At 42.6% G+C, this 10,419-nt stretch overlaps 1 protein-coding gene across 1 annotated transcript in view; it reads right to left on the bottom strand.

Annotated features, from left to right (window-relative positions):
• Positions 1–10,419, bottom strand: part of Adarb2 (adenosine deaminase RNA specific B2 (inactive)) — a 540,557-nt gene that overhangs the window by 166,096 nt on the left and 364,042 nt on the right. The window lies entirely within an intron of this gene.

Genomic DNA, 10,419 nt, shown 5'->3' with positions numbered 1-10,419 from the left:
AAGTCTCAGTACATCCCAACCACAGCATCAGTGGATGTGTTGCGATGACTTGTGTTACTTTCTAGTCCTTCCATGAGTTGAATTCTGAAATGTCAGCAGGAATAAGATTTTTTTGTTTTTGTTTTTCGAGACAGGGTTTCTCTGTGTAGCCCTGGCTGTCCTGGAACTCACTCTGTAGACCAGGTTGGCCTCAAACTCAGAAATCCGCCTGCCTCTGCCTCCCAAGTGCTGGGATTAAAGGCGTGCGCCACCACACCTGGCAGGAATAAGATTTAATTAAGGGATTTGTTAATATTTCCCAAGAATCTCTGGCTTGTTTAGTTTATGTTACAGGGTCAGTATCTGCATTTCTAAACAAATTGTTGTGGTTTGGGCCTTAAATGGTTGCTGCAGGCCTATGAACTATGTCCTAGTGTACAGCTGACAGCACTTTGAGCATAGCTCTAGTAGAAGGAAGTGAGGGTACTGAGGAATGCCCTTGATGGGGATACTGGAATTCCTGCTCTCTCTTTTCTTTCTGCTCCCTGGCTGGCATGAGGTAAAGTACTCTGCTCTGTCGCATGTTCTCTGTCACGATGCTCTCTTGTGTCATAGGCCCAAATGGTGTGATGAGGGATGATGATGGGTGAAAACTCCTGAAACTGTGAGCCAAAAGCTTTTTATTCCTTATCAGTCAGCCATTGCAGGCTCTTTCCCATAGTGACAGGAGTCTAACTCAGGAGGAAAATTTATCATGAACATTACTGGGATGTGTATGGGAAACCTCTAATAAGACTGGGAGGGCTTTTTTTGTTTGTTTGTTTGTTTTTTCGAGACAGGATTTCTCTGTATAGCCTTGGCTGTCCTGGAACTCACTTTGTAGACCAGGCTGGCCTTGAACTGGGAGGGCCTCTTAAGGAAAAGGCTTTATCCTAAGCATGTCTCTGGGTAGTCCAAGCACTCAACATACAACCTAGAAAAGAGGACTCACTATAATTATCTGTGAAATGAATAGATGGGCAGATAGGTGATAGAAACACAGAAAGAGGGAGGGAGGGGAAGAAAGGGGGGAGAGTTAGTTGGGTGATGGGAAGGATGGATGATTTCCTGGATGTACAGATAGATTGTTGATGGACAGAGGAAGGGACAGATGGATGCATTTGATAGTCGTTTGTTTTTCTAAAATCTGAGAACCATTTTGATGTATCTCAAATTCGAATAAACAAGTTCTAATCTAAGTAGGGAATTCTCTGCAACTTTTCTCAGATTTCAAAAGCCATCAAAGCCAATGCACTCATCCTGATCATCTTATTGTTTTGCTGCTAGCTCATTGCTTGTTTCACTCTGTTTAGAAAATGCAAGTCACAGATACGTCTGCATTCCAGACAAACCGCCTTCTGAGTGCCTTCACATTGAATTTGGCTTTGAATAGTACTAAATATGCCTCCTCATTTGGCTGTGGTGGTTAATAGGAACATTCACAGACTGTTTCTATATATCTTCATAACAAATATAAACACAATTAGCTCTTATTCAGAAGTAATTTGGTTGTAAAACCCAGTGATTCCTAAACATGTCCCTGACTTTAGGAAACTCCAACAAGCAAACATTGAAATTTGTAGAACGCACAAATCCAGCACTAATTCATCTCAGAATTATTCGTAAGTTTACCATGGGTTTCCCAGCAGGAGATTTTTAAACAATAAGATCTTGTAATGCGTTTAGATCTTTATTCACTTTGGGATAATTAGATATAACCCTTTAAGGAACGTGGTAACTCCCCCAACACAGCAACTAGCTCATTAATGTGGGTTATTCTAATGGTTGTTCTCTACTGGTCTTTGTGAGCTTAATAAATTTATTATGTTTGTTTCTTCAGTTGTCTTAAATACCTAGTGCTTAATTAATAATTTATGGATCTAAGGGATATGATTGAATTTCTTTCCTATCCTTCAAGATTACTAATACATCATGGGAACATCCCTCCACTATATTTATTAAGTGAAAATCCTTACTGCAGAGTGGAGGATCCTTCTATATTATGATGTATGAGTGCTTTGTAGCTGTACAAGGAAAAGGAAGGGCTTAAAGGTTCCTTAGATATTTCTTCTTGTTATAAAATAAGAATGACCTTTGCAACTCCTTAGGTTTAGCTGCTCATGACTTATGAGGGGTTCTTCATGGAAAAGACATTTCCTACAGTCGACTTACCCTCAGAAGACCACGTGACTTCTCTGTAGGAAAAAAATTGCAACTTCCTTAGTCCATGGAGGACTACCCATGTCAGGGGAAGTTTTATTATTGTCCATGACACTAGAAAGAATATTTTAGCCCATTACTTCCTGTCTTCAACAATTCTCAGCGGTAATAACCTTTATGGTGTGCACGCCATTTCCCACACTGGGAGACAATATTGGAGACAATGACTCAAAATATATAAAAAAGCAATGGACATTCTAAACTGAGTTATTTTAGAGCAAAATAAATGATATTTCTCTTATTCCTCTATTTAGAGGTTTGATGTGTAGTTTTCTTTTTGATATATATATATATATATATATATATATATATATATATGTATATTTCAAATCTTGCTATGTCAGGCTGACCTCAACTCACTATGTAGCTCAAGGTCGCCTTAAACTCACATGTTCACTCAGCTTCTTTAGTGTTGGACTAGTGGCTATAAACTACTATACCAGGTTCTGTGTATATTTTAGATACAACCAGGAATTGAATGTTACAAAGTGAGTTAATTACTAAAGGAAGTATGGAGGAGGTAGGGGTGTATACACATGTGTCACCAAATTAAAGCTTTGGGAGAAATAACAAAATTTAAGATCGAAAAAGTAATCAAGACCAATTTCACCCAGTGTACTGGCTGGTTTTGTGTGTCAACTTGACCCAAGCTGGAGTTATCACAGAGAAAGGAGCCTCCCTTGAGTAAATGCCTCCATGAGATCCAGTTGTAAGGTATTTTCTTAATTAGTGATCAAGGGGGTAGGGCCATCCCTGGGCTGGGAGTCCTGGATTCTATAAGAAAGCAGGGTGAGCAAGCGAGGGGAAGCACTCCAGTAAGCAGCACCCTCTATAGCCTCTGCATCAGCTCCTGCCTCCAAGTTCCTGCCCTGTGTGAGTTCCAGTCCTGACTTCCTTTGGTGATGAACAGCAGTGTGGAAGTGTAAGCTGAATAAACCCTTTCCTCCTCAACTTGCTTCTTGGTCATGATATATTGTGCAAGAATACAAACCCTGACTAAGCCAGTCAATCTTTTTAAAATTAAGCTACTTGTGGCTTTCTGCTGTTGTGTCTATATAAGTGACCACATTGGCCACAGCTCACCTGTTCTCCCATGGGGACTCTTGGGAACTGACGTGGGCAAAGCTTCCAAGCCTCATGCACCATAAGAGAAGGCACTACAGAATTTGTGGCCACCGTGACAGGGACTGAACTGTTTTCTGTGATGTCCTGATTGTTAGGACAGTTTGAGGCTGAGTCCCAATTTCTAGGGGCAGGCAGGATGAATGCAATGGTGTCTTTGTTCTCTGGAATGTTCTGAAAGAGTTTAAGAGACATTTAAAGAATGGATGAGTGAAGTATGAAGGGACGCAGATTGCAACACATTTAACCAGGCTGGACATTAAACCTATCTACACTTTTTGTAAAGATTCTCTCAGAGTGAGGGAACAGTGGGTGATAGAAAGAGACTGTTGGAGGTAGAAGACCCTCTAGGGTGCCCACCCCATAGTTCTAACTGCTAAAGGCTTCCCTTTTGCAAGCCTCTGCTTCCTTTTGGGTTGTTCTGTGGTAGTCAAATCCTGGTTCTGAGCACTGAAATCCACAATAATGCACAGATGCTACTGGGAGCTAGTTTATGCACTTTATTGCAATATATTCATTCTTTCTCAGTCTAGAAAACCAAATAAAACCTCGACTCCACTCTTGGATCCTGAGAGTCATTTTACTAAGTACCTTTTATGTCACGGAAGTCATCAAAACTGAAAAGAGGTGGAGCCTTGGGGCAGGCAGACATAGGCTTTTGTCACCAAATTGATTGAAGTTGTCACCAGAAGGAAAATACTGTGTGTTACAAAACCATCTCTTTTGTACATGGTGCTTGTAGAGGAACTTTGTCTGTTTGCCTTTAAGTTTGAGTTCTTGATGAATTCACAACTCCCCCGAGTGTATTAATTTAGAAAAACACACTTTAGAAATGTTTAATTGTGGCACTGTTAGAAACTTGTGTTCCAGTTTATCACCGTCTAGGCATCATTAGGCTCTGAGATGAACAGACACATGATAAGTTTGTGAGGGTGAGGGAGTGTGGCACTGGGATCTGGGAATAATAAGCTCTCATCTTCCTACTGGAGCGGGTCTCACAGCACTCCAGTTCTTAGGACTTCACCGAGCTGTGCACATAGATCTCGGCAGCCCTCATCCCAGGGGGACAGAAATTGTCACCGTATCTTATTTAAAATGCACCACAGACGGTGACAGGAGTTGATTATAAGATTTGTATCTTGGGACTTAATATGTCAGAGTCCCTGTGCTTCACAGTGTTCTGGAAGATTCTGAGGGACCACTGAGGTGTGGCTGAGTGACGCCGGAACAGAAATTACATTAAGCCAGTCTTGAACTCTTACCTCAGGTGAGGTGAGGATGAGATTGCAAAAGATAAAAGATGCTCTACTGCATCCCCACCTCTCTCTCTGAACAGTTCATGGCAGGGTTGTGGGGTGATGGTGGTGGCTCAGGAGATCTCCCAAAGCCTGCTTGCTCCAGTCCACCCCTGTCTGGCAGGGATAATCACAGCATCTCCATCAGGTCCCAGACAGTGTTCTCAGTTTCCTCCTTGGTTTAGAATTCTAGGTCTTCATAAAAGTCACCATGAAGGGAGAAAAACAAACTCCAGTTTGGGGCAAGATTCTGCAGATTGCCTGTCAGCCTGGAGAATGCCTCTGTGTTTGTTGCTCTTTAAATGTTATCAAATAGTGGCCGCAGGCATATTGTACCTGTATTGTATACATCATGTTGACATATGGGCATCTTGTACTAGAGTTTTGTTTTTTGGGTTTTTTGTTTTGTTTTGTTTTTTTGTTTTTTGGTTTTCTTTTAGAATATGAGAGCTTTAAGCAAACATTCCATTACACTCCTTATTTTTTTATTATGTAAAGATATTTTAATTTATGAGTTGACAATTTTACACACACACACACACACACACACACACACACACACACTGAATTTTGATCATCCCCACCCCTCATTACATACGCTCATCCCTCTCCTACTTTCTCTGGATCCTCTCTTCTTTAGACAAAGGGTCCCGTCCTACTTTCTCATCTTTTAAAGAGCCATCAAGTTTAATTGGGGGTGCTTGCATGAACATGGGTATGGGGTTATTTTCTGGGGCATTCACAATTTACACGTGGCTGTACCACTCAAGAAAAATGATTTTGCTCTCCCCTGCAGCCATACTGCCAACAGTTCCTCATCAAGGTGTGTGTGTGTGTGTGTGTGTGTGTGTGGCGGGGGACACATGAACCTCTCTTCCATCCATGGTGGAATGTTGACAGGCTCCATTTTATAGGTAACCATAGCTAAGCAGCCCTTTATGTTACAAGCAAGGAGACTGAGGCTCAGGAGTGGCTGAATGCCATCCAAGTCCCTGCTCTGTACCTCCCACACAGTCCCACTTCTCTCTCTCATCCAAGAAATGTGTTAAAAGAGTTCATCTAAATTTTCTAGGAGTACCTGCTCCCTCCTCTCTCCACGAGTACGATGGCATATCTGTAGCTGACCCTGGATTAAGAGTGAGAGACATCTCTACAGATGTCAAATGCTGTTCAAACCATGTTCCAACCTACTTGAGTCTCCTGGGCATTCTTGTGTGGGAACTCTTATGATCACCCATCATATAGGTTAGGAAACAGAGGTCCTGGGAACTAAGAAGATATGGGTTCCATAGCTAGTGAATGCATGTATGCAGTCTGGCTCAGAACGACTAAATAACTCTTCTCAGTGACATTCCTGACCATGAATAAGCAGCTTTGTCCTGCATCATCTTTCCAGAGGGAGCTGAGCAGCACATAGGACATGGGCCCAGGCCTTTATTTCTAAGCTCCTTGTACCCATTTCAGTGTGATCCTTGGCAAGTCTTTGGACACTTCACTCAATGCTGGAATACAGCAAGAACTTCAATGATTGCAACCCATAGCCTGTACAAAATCACTCTCCTGAGATGATTTGTATGCAAAGCTCTTAGGGTATCCCTAGTGTATATAGCAGGGACACTAAGCATGTGATAGAATAGGCTCAGAGTAACTGGAGAGATGGGGGGGAGTGGAGCTTGAGATCTCACCGGATGGATACACTACTGCCCTAGAAGTGGTTTACAGAGTGTGGGGTACACACTGCATTGCGATGGGACAGAGTGAGAAAAGCTACTGAATTTTGTTTTAATGAAGAGAACATTTCCTTTTCTCACTATGTCTAAAATCCTCTAAACTATCTTTGAAATAATTTCAAAAATGTAATTGAGAGTGGATGGGAGGTTTTTAGACAGGTATGTTGCCTGGACTGGCCTGAAACCTGTCTCCTGAACATGAATGACCAAGGGTCCATCCTTCTCTCAGTACCTTTGAGTCCATAGGTATTCAAGCGGCTGCTATCTTTCTGGGAACATCCAAGTTGATGCCAAGTTCTGGGACAACTATTGAAGTTGCCCGAGTAGCCAGTTTGCTGGGGAGTTCCTGGTGTGTGGGCCGATGTTAGGTTTGTTCTCTTGTGCTTTGCAGTCTGAGAGTCTTCCCCAGTGGTGCCTCTCTACCGTTTCCCCACTGCTGGTCTATGGGTTTCCATGAAGAATTCTGCTCTTGCTCTTCAACTCCCCTGCTCTAACCCAGCCACAAATCTTACATTCTGACTTCTATCTGGGCATTGTTTGCCCAGGGAACCAGAGCTAGGATGAGGAAGAGAAGCCAAGGATCATGAAGCTCGAGAGCAAGCATCCAGATTCCACATCGCACTTGAACCTCCCTCCGAGCTTTTCCCATTACCATGTAACCTTAGTAGGCCAAGCAGCACTGTGCAGAGTCTCGGCTCCAACCTGAGACTCTCATTAGGCCACTTCCCTAGCCTCTGCCATGGGTTCACAGAAGCTCAGAAATGAGTGTAGCCTAAGTCACCCCTGTGCCAGAGAGGAGACAGAAAGTCTTGACTGCATCTGCAGAGGGAGGGAGGTCTCAAAGGGGTGGGATCTCCCCTAGATGCCCTCTGGGGATAGAAAGGCAAAGGCAGCCTTGGCACCTCCTCTATGTGTATTCTTTGTCACCCCCTTCTAGGTCTGGTGACTGGGGACTCTTTCTTTTCTCTTGGATCTTCATCTTTTCTTTCTCCAGCTCATTTACACATTGGCATTCTCCCATTTGCCATCTTCTTTCTGCTGTCTCTCTCCTTTTCAGTGTAACAATGAATCCCAAAGGAAGGGGCTGCCCACCCATCCCCAGAAAGCCTGTCTACGCTAGTGCAGCTGTAGACTTTAAGCTGACAAAGGCAGCCTTTTCAAATGGGAGCCCTTGGCACACTGCCAGCACCCCACTGCTCCACAGAAGCACCAGCAGAAGCCTGGAGAGCCAGGAGGATGGTTTTTCATGGGAATTCATCCACGAGGGCAGCTGAGAGCTCAGACTTTCTCCAGGCTCCCTCTTGCCCAAGTAGGCATGTAAGGTTTCCACATATTCCAAAGTCAACAACCTGCTGGACGATGACACCCTTGTGTGTGTGTGCTATACTTCATTGTCTCCTCTCTCCCTGTCTCCTCTGCAGTCTTGCAGACTCAATCAACCCTTTCCTCTTGTCAGATCACAGTAACTTTTTCTTCTGGAGCTACTAGTAAATCCCTTTAGACTTGCTCTTATTAAGTCATAGATTTCCTTTTAAACCATAAGTGCTCAGTTTCTTTCATAAGCCAGGAAGTCATTAGAAAGTAGGGAGTAACAGGTATCTTAGGACAAAGTCATTGTCCTGCAGAAGCTAAGTACTGGACTTTTTTGTAATTGACCTCCCACTTTCAATGCTAGGCCATGGACTTACCTTCCTAGAATAGCCCCAGCACAGTCATCTGTCAGATGGGAGAATGATTAATGTCTAGTGCAAAGATTTCATTTGAGGGTGAATGTGCCATTATATGTAAACAAAAAATGAGACTCAATATAGAGTATGTGCTGCATAAATATTAGCTACTATGTCACAATTACCATGATCATCTTCTGTAATTATGGCCATGAAAAGAGACAGTTGGCAGACTGGGGCTTGTAGACACTGCTTAACTGGTGCATGGTTACATAGACAATGTTTAACCTGCCTAACTTAGGAGTATCAGGCTTCAGTGCTTAATTTTTTAAATATGTGTTTATACTCAAGTTTGATAATTCATGTTTTAGCAGGAAGTAGAAACTATTGAATCCATGCATAGTATATTTCATGAACATAGTGAATGATGTTGTATGTAGATTGTATAACGCACAACATATAATTATATAGGACATGCTGAATAATATTGAATAATGTATATATATTGTACACATGATAGTAAGGGTGATATATACACTGTATAGAGTTTAAAAAGTTAATAATCTACAGTCTTCCATGCCTAATTAAACCTATATAATATTAAAACTTGTATACATCTTGTTTATTTATTTATTTATTTATTTATTTATTTATTTAGGTGTGTCTGCATGCAAGCATGAATGCACATCTGCTACATCGTTTGTGTGGAGGTCAGAGGACAAGCTGAAGGAGTCAATTCTCTCTTTCCTCCGTACTCAGGGTGTCTGGCTTGACAACAAATACCTTTACCCTTGGAGTCATCTCACAGGGCCAACAGATGTTTTACAAAGCTGTTTTTCACATGTAGTAGCAATGAAATCTCACCACCATTCTAGCTGCTGCTTCTGAGGGAAACAGAACATGCAGAAGAGGTGATCTGAGGGACAGGTAGGTGTGTAAGAGGACATTATCTCTTTGTAAATGACCACCTTACCCTCCTGCATCAACCAAAAGAGGGTATTTGTAGCCATGGAATCTAGGAGGCAGAGATGTTGAAAGGAGTGAAGCTGCCTGACTAACCCCTGCTTCTTGGTGTTAATATGCCCACTCATGTTTGTGGTGTATGAGTGCCGAGAAGCAAATGGGCTCCCTGGGATGGACACATATCTAGAGGACGAGATCCCCAGGTCCCCAGCCTGATTTCATCTTGCTCAGAGAATAGAAGCATCCCAGAGAGGTTGGTGGGAAATGACATACACTCACATAAACGCTAATCGAGGAAGCGCCCTTGGCCCTGGGAATAAAGCTTCCTAAGTAGAGTCAAAGGCATAGGGATCTTAGAGTTTGTTTTCAGAAGGCCTTATAGGTATGACCCAAGTTAAGAGAAAAATTCTTATTCTTTAGAAAAGTGAATTATTTATTATAGTATGTGTGTGTGTATTATACATAGGGTTCTGTGTGCACATCATGGAGAACAACTTTCCTCGGTAACTTTTCTCCTTCATCTCTACAGAAGTTCTGACGTTTGAACACATGTTGTCAGACTTGCCTGGCAAGTGCCTTTACTTACTGAGCCATTTCACCAGCCCACAAAACACCCAATCTTTTTTTTTTTTCTGTTCACTTTTTGTTCTTTTTGAGATTTTTATCTTTTTGTTTATTAGGTATTTTCTTCATTTACATTTCCAATGCTATCCCAAAAGTCCCCCCATAGCCTCCCCCTGCACTCCCCTCTACCCCCCACTCCCACTTCTTGGCCCTGGTGTTCTCCTGTACTGAGGCATATAAAGTTTGCAAGACCAATGGGCCTCTCTTTCCACTGTGGCCGCCTAGGCCATCTTCTGATACATATGCAGCTAGAGACACGAGCTCCAGGGGGTACTGGTTAGTTCATATTGTTCCACCTATAGGGTTGCAGATCCCCCAGCTCCTTGGGTACTTTCTCTAGTTCGTCGATTGGGGGCCCTCTGATTCATCCAATAGCTGACTGTGAGCATCCACTTCTGTGTTTGCTAGGCCCCGGCATAGCCTCACAAGAGATAGCTATATCTGGGTCCTTTCAGCAAAATCTTGCTAGTGTATGCAATGGTATCAGCGTTTGGAGGCTGATTATGGGATGGATCCCTGGGTATGGCAGGCTCTAGATGGTCCATCCTTTCGTCTAAGCTCCAAACTTTGTCTCTGTAACTCTTTCCATGGGTGTTTTGTTTCCAATTCTAAGAAGGGGCAAAGGGTCCACATTTTGGTCTTCCTTCTTGAGTTTCATGTGTTTTGCAGATTGTATCTTGTATCTTGTATCTTGGGTATTCTAAGTTTCTGGGCTAATATCCACTTATCAGTGAGTACATATTGTGTGAGTTCCTTTGTGATTGTGTTACCTCACTCAGG

Source organism: Mus caroli, chromosome 13 (genome assembly GCF_900094665.2).
Source record: "Mus caroli chromosome 13, CAROLI_EIJ_v1.1, whole genome shotgun sequence".
Classification (NCBI taxonomy): Eukaryota; Metazoa; Chordata; class Mammalia; order Rodentia; family Muridae; genus Mus; species Mus caroli.
The sequence above is the reverse complement of the archived record's forward strand: the minus strand, read 5'-3'. Positions and strand labels throughout refer to the sequence as shown.